This window comes from Mustela putorius, unplaced genomic scaffold, assembly GCF_011764305.1.
Source record: "Mustela putorius furo isolate JIRA1106 unplaced genomic scaffold, ASM1176430v1.1 tig00003858_pilon_pilon_pilon, whole genome shotgun sequence".
NCBI lineage: Eukaryota > Metazoa > Chordata > Mammalia > Carnivora > Mustelidae > Mustela > Mustela putorius.
In genome coordinates, this window is record NW_025422010.1 from 29,831,658 (window position 1) to 29,844,941 (window position 13,284).

The window sequence follows — 13,284 nt, forward strand, 5'->3', positions numbered from 1 at the left end:
GTAGGGTGTGGGAGTGGCAGAAGAAAAGGAGGGACCCAGGTGTCTTAGGTGAAACGAACAGATACAGTGACCAAATCAGAGAGACGGGGTTGGGTGGGGCAAAGATTCTGAGGCGTCAAAACCGACTGCTGGGTATGGGTCCAGTTACCAGCAGGAGAGGGGACAAAGCATGGGGAGCCAAGTAAGGGAGAAGCTTCTTCATTAAATGCTCTGTGCCTCATCCAAAGCAATGGCGCTGTCCTGCTTTCTACCTCTGCCTCTGGTCTGCTTATTCAGTAAGTCAGGGAGAGCGGTGGTGACTGTAGACACCACCCCACATTTTTACAAGGCGCTTCTGGAAACCTGAATGGAGATCCGATTTTTCGAGTTGCACTGAGGGCAACTTTCCCTCAGGGAAACATGCTTGGTCATCTATTTTCTGCTGATGTTTCTGTCACTATCACTTGGGCCAGGTAGGTTCTCCCTCCCCAGAAGAATTTGGCTTCTCTGCAGGAAAATCCATATCCTACTAAGCCATTCACTGGTATCTGTCCCCTCTTGTTTTCTGTGTTGTGGTGATTTGGAAAGCTCTGTGTGGCTTTGCCCATCCCTGAGGGTTCCAGACAGAAGGCCAAGGATTGGTTCCCTCTGCTTGCAGATTCCCAAATTGACTTGAGTCATGCCTGGGAATAGGAGAAAGGGCAGGAACCCTTCTCAGGGACATGCACCAGCCTCCTACCTCAAAGGTCTCTAACTCGTAATGTGGTATTGTGATTTATAGCATGAACTTTAAGTTCTGAATCATACAAGGATCTTAAGCCTCTGATACTTGAAAATAAGACTTTTGAGGCTCACAAATTTTTCTTCAGATTATTCTCCATGCCATGGGCTTTAAGGCCCATTTTGAAGCTCAGTACTTGAGCACTGTTTTTTCTTTCTTTCTTTCTTTCTTTCTTTCTTTCTTTCCTTCCTTCCTTCCTTCCTTCCTTCCTTCCTTCCTTCCTTTAATTCTTTAACAACCATGTGTGGAAGAAGTGGGGAGTTTTTGATTTATGATTTATTTATGATTCTGATGGAATCAATATCCCTTCTTGAATCTGGGTTACCTTGACTGGCAAGTTATGCTTTGGGACTTCCAAGAGTAGATTCTGAAACCCCATGCTCTCCTTGCCTGTTCTTGAGGATGATCATGGTTGGCATCCAGCCGCCATTTTGTGAGGGAGCCCAGCCATGGGGAGAGGTGTGTGTTGGTGTTACCCCAGAGCCCCAGCTGAGGTCCCAACCAAAAAGCAATATCGACCACCAGTTGTGAGGCTGAGGAAGCCACTGAGATGACCAGTGGTCACCCAGCCCTCTAATTACAACTGCATGAGAGATCATAAATGACAACCACCTACTGTGTCTAGTCAACCTGCAGAATAAATAAAAAATAAGGTGACTGCTATTGTAACCCACTAAGTTTTGGAGTGATTCCTTACACAGCAATAGAGATCCAACAGGGTGTTGGTGTTATCTGTATTACTGCATAGCAGATGATCCCCAAACTCCTAAACTTAAAACAACCAATTTGTTAAAGCTCCAGGTTTTGTGCATCAGGAACTCAGGAAGGTCTTGGGTAGGCAGTTTGTCTCTGATCCACGTAGTGGATCACTATCCTCTGTGGTGGCTGGGGCAGGATGATGTTTCTTCAGTCACGGCCTTGGAACTCTGTGGGTTCACCACCGCTCCCTATCACTCCTCCTTCCCTCCTCCTTCCTCCCCATGTTCTCTTCTTCTGGGGCCTCTTCACATAGCTGGTACTTCCCAGAGCATGGTGATGGAGGACAGTTGAACTTCTTACAGGGAAGTTGGCTTCCAAGAGACAAAGGCAGAAGCTACTAGTCATTATAAAGTCTAGCCTAGGAACTAGTTCATGTAATTTTTATGCCAATAAAATCTGTTGTTTAAGATCTGTGCTTCAAAGCTGCCACAAATCCTGCCTAAATTTACGGGGAGAAGAACTAGATCAAACCTCTAAAGGGAAAAGGGTAAACCATTACAGCCTCAGTAGATCAAGCAAGAACTAGCTTTTTATCTCAAAGTATTACCTTGAGAATGTTAGTATACCCCATTTTATGGATAAAGAAGCTGAGGCTAAAAGAAGTTACTTACCAAGCTCACTCAACTTTTAAGGACCAGAATCCAGATTCAAACTTGAGTAGATTCCACATACAAGTAAGATCATATGGTATTTGTCTTTCTCTGTCTGACTTCCTTTGCTTTGCAAAAGGCCCTCAAGGTCCATCCATGTTGTCCCAAATGGCAATACATCTCAGTTTGTTATGGCTGAATAATATTCCACTTTTGGGGGGGGGGATGTACCACATTTTCCTTATCCATTCACCTGTCTGTGGACATTTTAGGTTGCTTCCATGTCTTAGCCATTGTAAATAATGCTGCTGTGGAGATAGGGGTGCAGATACTTACTCAGTTAGTGGTTTCATTTCCTTCCCGTTACAACCCAATAATAGAATCACTGGATTATAAGGTACTTCTGTTTTTCATGTTTTGAGGAAACTCCGTACTGTTTTCCAGAGCAGCTATACCAATTTACATTCTCATCAATAGGGGACAAAGATCCCCTTTGCTCCACATCCTTGCCAACACTTATTTCTTGTCTTATTGATACCAGGCATTCTAAGAGGTGTGAGGTAATACCTCATTGTGGTTTTGATTTGCATTTCCTTCATAATTAGTGATGCTGCGCTCCTTTACAGGTACCCATTGGCCATTTGTATGGCATTTGGGGAAAATGTCTCTTTAGTTCCTCTCCATTTTTTTTTTAATTTTTAAAAATTATTTGACAGAGAGAGAGAGCACAAGTAGGCAGAAAGGCAGGCAGAGAGAAAGGGGGAAGCAGGCTTCCTGTTTAATAGAGAGCCTGATATGGAGCTCCATCCCAGGACCTTGAGATCGTGACCTGAGCTGAAGGCAGAGGCCTCAACCCACTGAGCCACCCAGGTGCCCCACCTCTCCATTTTTTAAATGATTGTTTTTTGCTATTTAGTTATATGAGTTCTTTATATATTTTGGATATTAACCCCTTACTAAGTATGACTTGCAAATACTTTCTTCTGTTTATGGGTTGCCTTTTCATTTTGTTGATGGTTTCCTTTGCGATATAGGAGATTTTAGTTTGATGTAGTCCCACTATTTGTTTTTGCTTTTGTTGCTTTTGCTTTGGTCAAATCCAACAAATAATTGTCGGATTGACATCAAGGAGCTTAACCTCTATGTTTCCTTCAGGAGTTTAAAGGTTTATGTCTTACATTTAAGTCTGGAAACTATTATGCCTTTTTCTATATGGTGTGAAGTAGGGGTCCTGTTTCATTCTAGTGTGTGTAGCTGTCCAATTTTCCCAGCACCATTTATTGAAGAGATTATACTTTCCCCATTGTATATTCTTGCCTCATTTTTCATAAATTAATCTTATAGAGGCACCTGGGTGGCTCAGTTGGTAAAGTGGCCTACTACTAATTTTGTCTCAGGTCATTATCTCGGGATTGTGGGATGGAGCCCCACATGGGGCTCTGTGCTAGGCAGGGGGTCTGCTTGAGTTTCTTTCCCTCTGCCTCTCTGCCTCCCATCATCTCCCCACCCCCTCAGTGCACACCTGCTAAAAATAAATAAGTAAATCTTAAAAAAAAATTCTATATATATAGGTTTATTTCTGGGCTCTCTATTCATTCCATTGATCTATGTGTCTGTTTTTGTGCCAGTGCCAATCTTTTTTTATTAGTGCCATTTTACAATATAGTTTGACCTCAGGAAGTGTGATGCCTCCACCTTCATCCTTAAGATTGGTTTGTCTATTCTGGATCTTTTGTGATACCTTACAAATGTTAGGATTGTTTTTTGTTTGAAAAAAAATGCCATTGGAGCTTTGATAGGGATTTCATTACATCCGTAGATTGCTTTGGACAGTATTAACATTTTAACAATATTATCCATGAACATGGAATACCTATTTGTGTCTTCAGTTTCTTTCATCAGTGTTTTATGGTTTTCAGTGTATAGGTCTTTTACCTCCTTGGTTAAATTTACTCCTAGGTATTTTGTTCTTTGTTATGCCATTGTAAATGAGATTAATTTCTCTTTCTGATAGTTGATTACTATATAGAAATGCAATTGGCTCTGTAAATTAGTTTTGTACCCTGCAACCTTACTGAATTTACTTATTCTAACAGGTTTTTCTTGGAGTTGGGATGGGGGTTCTATGCCATATCCTATCATCTGGAAATAGTGACAATTTTACTTCTTTCTGATTTGGATGCTTTTTATTTCTGCCCCACAATTTATATTATTTTCTCAATTCTAAAGTGTTATCTTCAGTAAGGAGGGAATTATCTCTGCCCCCCACCACAAGTGCATGGGCGCATACACGCATACACACACACACACACACACACATTACAGCTTTAATAGTTTTTTAAATGCTAGAGAAATATTCTAAACAGCTTGATCATAGGTCTAACTCAATCAATCCTTAGGACCAGGAAGATGGAATATTGTAATTGGCAAACTCTACTAGAATCACAAGGTTTTAAGTTCCCAGCAGGATGGAAAGACATGAATAATAAAAATTCACTAGACATACCATTGCTTCTTGTTTATAATAATCCCATTGCATCCTTGAAGGCTGGTGGGATCCTCCCTGAAGACTAGAATTAGGGGCTTGGGGGAAGGTAGGAGAGGCAGGTGGTGTAGGAGAGCTAGAACTGATTGTAGCTCTATCAGCTGACTATTAAATTCTTGTGGCTTTCCATATGTTGTTGAGACTAAGATCCTTTTGTATTTCCTAAGAATCTGATAACTTCACATATTTTTAATTAATTAAATGGAAGCTGGTTGAAAGTGACCCTTTGTCTTCATGTGCTCCATACTCTGTAGGTGGACACTTCATGTTCTGTAGATATTTAGTGAATGTGAATTGAGAACTTGAAGGTAGAGTACTTGGCTTTTAAGCTCTTGAATAAACAATGTATAGGCTCTAATTAAACCATTTCTGATAGAAACTTAGTCTTCATGACTTCCAGTTGCTTTTTTTTTTTTTTTTTTTTTTTTTTTTTAATGAACTAGCTTCTTTAATTTTCTTCTTAAAAAATTTTATTTGGATGAGGTCAGAAATTGGGAAATTTCTCTTCCATTACTCACACTGCTTCCCAGCTGTTAGCCTCATGTTCTCCTGACACACTGTAGAGGAGACATCAGTGAGCCACAGCTCTGGTGCCAAGTACACCAGACTTGACAGAGAAGCCCCAGGCTCTAGAAGACCTACCCTCCCTGTGTCTCTGTTTGCCATTGGTGGCCTGAGTTGTGGGCGGCTCTGAAACTCTGAAGGCCCCGGTACCTGTTAGAACTACTCTCTTCACCACTCACGTACCCTGCCTCCTGGCTTCACATTTATGTTAGTGAGTCCCTTCACTCAGTTTGAACTTCTTAATATCAAAGTCAGAAATAAAACCAAACGGGTTAGTTGACTTTTGGGAGCCCTAAGGAAATCCTCTCTTGAAAGCTTTTGTGCCTTCCAAAGATTGATTGTTAATGGAACCCACAGTCTCTTCATTTCTCTTGCCACTCAGTTGAGCCCAGATGCCTTTTATCCTTTTTCAGTTGTCCTACCCAGTCAGTTCAACAAGATGTGCTCAATTTGAACATGGAAATAAAATAGGGGAAGGAAATGAAAGAATTTCATGAGCTTGGGTCAGACACATTTCCCTAAGAGCTCTCAAATAGGCTTGTCTCTAGCTGGATGGTTGAATTACAACAATCTTGATGTAGTGAAAATGAAAGCAGATTTTAACTTCGGAAATAAGTACCAAAAAAAAAAAAGAAAAAAAAAAAGCCCATGATCTTCTCTCCCCTCCAGAAGATAGCAAAGAAATGGGCATTGAGGGGCCCCTGGGTGGCTCAGTGGGTCAGGGCCTTTGCCTTCGGCTGGGGTTATGATCCCAGGATCCTGGGATCAAGCCCCCTATCTGGCTCTATGCTCAGCAGGGAGCCTGCTCCCCCCACCCCCGGCCCCGCCTCCCTCTCTGCCTGCTTGTGATCTCTGTCTGTCAAATAAATAAATAAAATCTTAAAAGTTTTTAGAAATGGGCATTGATAGTTAAAGTTTATTCAGGAAAAAAAAGTTAATTACTATCAATAATTATTATCAAAAGTTAATTACTATCAATAAAGGTAAGAAAAGACACCCCTCCCCGCCCATCTTTTCCTTAAGCATAATTTTCAGTTCCTATCTTTTTACTTCTTCTAATCCCTTAATTCCACAGATAGTGCTCTTCTGTAACAGCTTCCCATCCCTTCCTGGTTGCCCCTGCCTTCAGTTTTTTCATGGCTTTACCTCCTTGCTCCCTAGACTGAATTAATTGCCTTCAGGGCAGCAATCTATAGTCTCTTACCTCCCCGAACTTCTGATGTCTGATGTCTCATCCCTGCTGTTTCCGAACCTTAGATTCTGCATTCTCACACCAAGGTTTTAGAAGGCAGGCTGTTGTTAGTAAGAATGACGATGGACACCTGGCAGGTATGTTCCTGCCCAGCTCTGCAGCTTCCTGGCTGGTGATCAGGCGAAGTTATTTTTAGCCAGTTACCTCCTCTGACAAAGCGGTGATTTAAAATCGCTCCTTAATGGTGATTTAAAATCGCTCCTTATAAGTTCATATACTTACTCGATTAAAGCATAGCACTTGGCCCATCAAAAAGGATTGAATAAATGTTAGGTGTTGCTATTGCTATTGTTGTCATTGTTAAAATTCCACATCTTTGTCAGCAGATGTTGCTAACGCTTCTACAAATAAAAGGTTTCTAACTTTGGTGTTAAGGCAGACTCTTTACAACGGGCATTCAGAGTCCTGGTCCCTCTTTAACCTTCCTGAACTCCTCTCTTCCAACTGCTCCTCTATCCCATGATGTACACACTCGTTCTAGTGCTAAGTTCCATGAGGCCAAGGCATCTTGTCTCTGTTTTGTCAATTTCTATATTGTCAGTGCTTAGCATTGTCCCTGGCACATTGTAGGTGCTTTATAAATATTTATTGAAGGACTCTAGCTGGAGCCCCGATACAAACATCACTGCCTTGGTGAAGCTTTTCCTGTTTCCCCAGGCATGGTTACTGTATTTTCTATATTTCTGTGATACTTAATACATTCTTCAATTAACATTCATCACATTGTATTTTTATGGAAAACATATTTAAGGCTCTTAAATTCAGCCAGCTGGTATAATTCAAAAGCACATTCTTATTTAATACAGTGAAACCTCACACTGCATAGGTTTGATTGAATGATTACAGAAATCCTAATGCCCTGTGTTTTTAAATTGCATTCCCATCATGTCCTATGAATTACCCCACAAAATTAAGTCCAAGCTTGAGAAAATCCAAGGAAAAGCCAATTAGAAAACTCCAGCACACAGAGACATCTTGGGCAGTGGCTTGTCCTGTGTCATGACATTACAGAAACCTCACTATTTTACTAGCAGATAGGGAGGACCCTTGCAAAATTCTGCATGAAAATAGTAGCGTAGCTATAAATGTGGCTGATAGGTAATTTCAAAAGTCAATCACGGATGAGCATACCTCTTAGGTGTGTTTTGGGTGGGGGGGGAAATTCACCAGTTTTAAGTAAAATTTTATTCCGAAAAACCAGGAGGCAATTACATATCTTAAAATTTTCATAAGATCTAAAGAAAGAACTAAAAAAATCTGCTATGTCTTGGGGTTAAAAGCAGTGAAAAAGACAAGAGCCAATCCTAAATACATTTCTATGCCACCAATGCAATGTCAGAGCCAGCACCACTGGCTGGCCAATTGTATATTCATTCCACTGCTATCATTTTGGGTGTGGGGCGTATTTTAAGCTCTTGATTGATAAACTGTCCCTGCCATTCTGTACTGGAAAATGTCCTAGAACATACACATGGGAGAAATTACTTTTCCCAGGGCAAGAGTGCGACTGCTAAGTGGAATTCTGTCTGCAATCGGAGGTGATAACAATCTACAGAAGCCCCCATCCGAAGTGGTGTGACAGCTGTGAATGCCTTTGACAGCAGCGATTATCAGCTTCAGTGAACACGTTTTCACCTGGAAAGGCATTTGTGATGAGCAGGAGCTTCTGGAATGGAATCGGGATTAACAGCCATTCCTGGCTAACGATTTCATATCTTTTCTGCTATCATCTCTTGGATTTCTCAAATCCAAGACAATACAAAATCCCTGTCCTAGATGAACTTCACATGTTGGAGCAATAGAAAGACAATGACTTTGGTGGTGCTCACTGACTGAAGTCTCCAGAGAAATGTGATTGTGCTATAGCCTAGAAAGTCTGAAAATTAGAATCTGTGTTGGTACCTAGTTCTGTCCTCCTTGAGTGGACCTGTGTGTTGAGACTTCTGATGGTTTCCTTTTTTTTCCTTGTTGTTCTCATAGTTCTGTATCCTCTGGGTCTGCTCTCCAAGCAATCCTGCTCTCCAAACATGCATTTTAAATATTTGAAAACCAATAGTGGTGGTGGGGGGGTCAATAGACGCACTAGAATGGGAGCTCAGAAGAAGGGTCAGTTCATCTGGTGCCTAACAGGTGCTCATTAATGAACATATTGAAGGGATATTTCTGGGAACGTTTTTTCCCAGTGCAATAAGTGCAAATACTTATTCTGGGTAGTTGCCAATACTGTGTATGAACCTTGATTTAATATCTCCTCCTTCCTCAAAGATCTTAGATGAGTCGGAATATGAGTGATTTTGCAGAGAATTTCAGTTCTCCCTACTTGAATAATTTATTTTCTTCAGAAATCATTGATGGGATCTGATCTGAAATCCAACCTCTTAAAAAATATATTTGAAAAAAATATATTTGAGAACACCTCTCTGAATCCAGGAAACCCTCCTCTGCCCTTATATGATTCAAACTTTATGACATTTGGCCTGAGAGACTTTCTCTCTGAAACTTGTTTGTCCCTTGGGCAGAGCGAAACTATTCTTTGATTTGTCCCACCAGGCAAAAATCCCCCTCAGTAGTTCTTTGCAGGCTTGTTTTGTATCCCTAAGCTTCTAAAGAGTTCCATGGCAAGCTTTCTCTTTCTCTCTGAGGGCACCAACACCCACCACTTCAGTTATCACCTGTGAGATAATTTCCTTCAAATCCTATGTACCTCTAAGTCAAACACAACAAATAAATTCAAGGACCCATATATTCCCTTAGTCAACAAATACTTAATGAACATCTACTATATGTGAAGCCCAGTAACTACTCATTCTCTCACCACTCAGATATTCTAGAAGTACTTTTTTTTTTTTTTTAATGTCCAAACACCTTGAGAACCTTTCTTCCAGAAGGGCAATTCAATCTGTATTTCCTAGCTTGATAAATGATACCATTATTCACTTGGCCACCCAAGCCATAAACTTGGGATTCATTTGAAATGTCTTTCTTCACCACCCACCCATAACTTCCATTAATGATGGTGCCTACATCCAGTTAGTCAAATAATCCTAGCTGTTACACCCTGAGAACTCAGATCTGTGCTTTCTTCTACAGCCCCTTGGCCACTGTTTGAATTTAGGCCTTCATCACTGATTCATTTTAGACTTCTCTGATATATTCTCCACACTACTGGCATCAGACCTTGGTGATAAGCAAATTTCACCATTAATTTCTCTCCCTAACGTACTTCATGGTTCTAAAATACCTTCCAAATTAAGGTCAAGCTCCTTAGCAGGGCCATGGCACTCTTCTGTCCCTGGTCCTTGCCTGATCTCCTGTCACTCTGTAACCTGCTCTTGGTCCATACCAAACATATTGCTGTTTCCCAGAGACCCCACATCCTAGCCTACCTCTGTACCGAAGTATAGCTGCTTGAGAAATCTTTTATCTTCACCCCACACTACCATTTCTATTTCAAATACCATACAGCCTAATGGATGAGCATCAGAACTTTGGGGCCAAGAAAACCTGATGTCCAATACTAGACAAGTTACTTTTCTTTTCGCCTCAATTTTGTCATTCGGGGTTTTGTAAGAATCAAGTTAGGTATTTGTTGAATAACTGAATGAATGGTGTGTTCATTTAGTGCCTGCTGGCTTCCAGGCTCCATTTTAAGAGCTGCGGAGATAGCAGTGAACAAAACAGTTGGATCTCCTTCCCTAAAGGATCTTATATTCTAGCTTGCACAGAGGAAGTGAAAAAAATAGTCATAATTATTACTCATTAGGCTTCGGTGATATTTCCTTGGGGTAACTTTTCAGACCCACTTCGTAATTTTCTTCCTGAATTGGGTGTTCCTCCTCTATGGGCCTATGTCACCCTATATGGTGCTATGATTACAGCATGACGTATCATAATTGCTGGTATTTTTATCTTGCTCGCTACAATCCTATGAGTTCCTCGAGGATCAAGCCTGGGACTTCTCTTTTTATTGTACCAGCTTCTGATACACAAGACTATACCTTAAAATAACATTTACCACTAAAGAGCATTTGTCATATGCTGGACATTGTGTTAGCTACCTTAAATATATTCTGTAACTTAATCTCCCAGCAACCGTATGAAACCAGTGTCATTACACCTCCTTTCTAGGTGAGGAAAGTGAAGAAACCAAATCTTGCAGATGCAAAGTAACTCGCTCAGGTCACACAGCCAGCGTGTAGTGAAACCCAGCGGGGGACTCCAGTAGGCTCTAGAGCCCCAGTTTTAATCATGATGCTTGATGCTTGATGAGAAGAGCCATTTCTCCATAGGGCAGTTGGAGATTTATTGTCTGCATGTATTTTATTTTAGAAACACTTAGGCACATAGGACAAAACCTCAATCCAGACTTGGATGTTCATAGATGCTTTAGCAAAGGTATTCTTTTCTATAATTGATCTATGTGACTGTCCTCACCCTGCTGAGAGGTGGGGAAACAAATGGTTTTAAACTTGCCAATTCATAGGATTATAGTCTCTTGCAATTTTGACTGACCTTGAGTAGTTCCAACTCTTGGGTAATGGTTCAGTTTTTTAACTATCCTTGCCTCTCCCTAACCCTTCTGCCAAGCCATACCAAGCCACTGATTTTAGTCTTTATTGTGCTGGGGCTAACCTTGCCCAGTTGGGGAGGGAGGTGATGGGGAGACACTCCTTGAGGTGTTATTTCTCAGAGTCTCAAATGGGAAAGGAGGTCAGAGTAAGTCCGCAAAGCCTGCGAACAAAGCTAAACCTCTCTTAACATCTCCCTTGGAGACCTGCTTTTTCCACCTTTCATCTTCTTCCTACACTCAGTCGGATTTGGAAGGGGTAGACTCTTTCCTCCCCCTTCTTGCCTTTTCTGCATTTTCCCTGTGTCCTACATCCTCATTCCCAAAGTGGAACTTGCCCTCTCCTTTTCCCTAGGGCTAAACAGGAGAATGGCTGCCAGCCTACTTGATTTATGGGAAAAGGAATGAAAACACATCTGTTTAGTATTTTTAAATTATTACCCCAGTTACCCCAGTGTCTCAGAGGGTCATCACAGGTCTCTGGAGCTCTCTGGGTCCCTCCATCGTAACATGGCTCATGGCAGTCCCAGAGAAAGATTTACAGGAGCTCTTAGATCCCTCTTTCACCTGACTCACTGCCCTTCACCTCAACCCAAGTTCTTGGCCATAGTCCTCTCTGTTTATGAGCAACTTAGACACAGTGGGAGTACTGTCTCCACAAAATAATTTGATACAGCCAATGAGCTGTACATTCAAATTCTGACAAATTTAGTCCCTATGATAATATCAGTTATGTCATATGTATTACTTAACTATGAGATCATGGAGAAGTAAGCTGTACTAAAGAACCCGAAATGAGGGCGCCTGGGTGGCTCAGTGGGTTAAGCCGCTGCCTTCGGCTCAGGTCATGATCTCAGGGTCCTGGGATCGAGTCCCGCATCGGGGTCTCTGCTCAGTAGGGAGCCTGCTTTCCTCTCTCTCTCTGCCTGCCTCTCCATCTACTTGTGATTTCTCTCTGTCAAATAAATAAATAAAATCTTTAAAAAAAAAAAAAAAAAAAGAACCCAAAATGAGAGGATGTACTCTGAAAACATTAAATACTTCATTTGTAGACAGCTTTTCACCTTCAGACTATCCTAAAGAAAGGGGAAGCTTTTGTGAAAGGGAACAAATTAGTAAGGAAATTGACAACCATGGGACCAGTAACAGAAATAGAGGAACTGTAATCTTTGTAGTGATGACTACACTCTCAAGCCTCTTTAGTTCAGCCTGCAATGTATCTTTTACTTACATTTGTCTGTGTATCTTGCAAGTCTTAGTTCTGAAGTAGATTCTTACTGTATGAGGGGGGAAAGTCTCAGGTATGCTGAGATATAGATTTTAAAAAATCAACTTGTACACTATGAGTTCACTGGAAAGACAGAAAAATAAAGCTAAGATGCCCAAAAGAAGAATATGAAATAGGAAAAAAAGATCCCCTTGTTTGAGATTATCATTACCATCTGGGTTGTGAACTCTCTGATTCTAATTCTAGAAACTTGATGCCAGAAATAACTTATTACCAGGGAGATAGGCTGGAGAATTGTCGGGAATGACAAGGTTGTTTTTTGTTTGGTTTTTTAAAAATATCTATACCACAAAATGATAAAGCTGATATACCAAATAATGATGTGAAGAGATGAGCCCATATAGCCTTGTACTTTCTTTTATACCCCAGTTCTTCCCTTCTCACCCAACAGAAGGTCAGAGACCACTTTTGATAAGCAGAGAATCCTTTAAACTCTCTTCTCTCTGGAGGAAAGAAATGGATGCATCTGGGGTCTGTTGAGAGTTTATAATCTAATCCATCGACGTTGCCTAGTACTAGCAGTTCTGTTCACAGCTCTTTTCACAGTGGTCATGTTGGGAGTGTACATAAAGTACTTGATTCTTACCTTGATCTATATTTATGAGCTCACATTAAATATAGATCAGTACTGTCCAATCACATTGAAAAAAGCATGTCATTTTGATGTTCCAGTTCATCACTTCCTAGCTCTGTGACCTTGAGCAAGTTACTTAATCTCACCAGTTTACTCATTTTAAAATAGGGACAATGCTAATAGTACCTGCCTCATGTCCAGTGTATTTGAAAACTACACTGCAATGATATAGAACAGCTAGAATGTTGAAAGCTTCCAAATACTAATTGAGTTTGGGCTGGTTTAATTCAAATGAAAATAAAATAAATGGCAAGGAGTTAATTATCTGTATCAAGAGGCAATTTAAGAATTTGAATGGGAAGTCTTGGGTAACCACCATCATGTT

The 13,284-nt window shown here is 40.8% G+C and overlaps 1 protein-coding gene across 2 annotated transcripts in view; it reads left to right on the top strand.

The window, feature by feature from the left end:
• MAPRE2 (microtubule associated protein RP/EB family member 2) overlaps positions 1–13,284 on the top strand; it is a 155,132-nt gene that overhangs the window by 44,291 nt on the left and 97,557 nt on the right. The window lies entirely within an intron of this gene.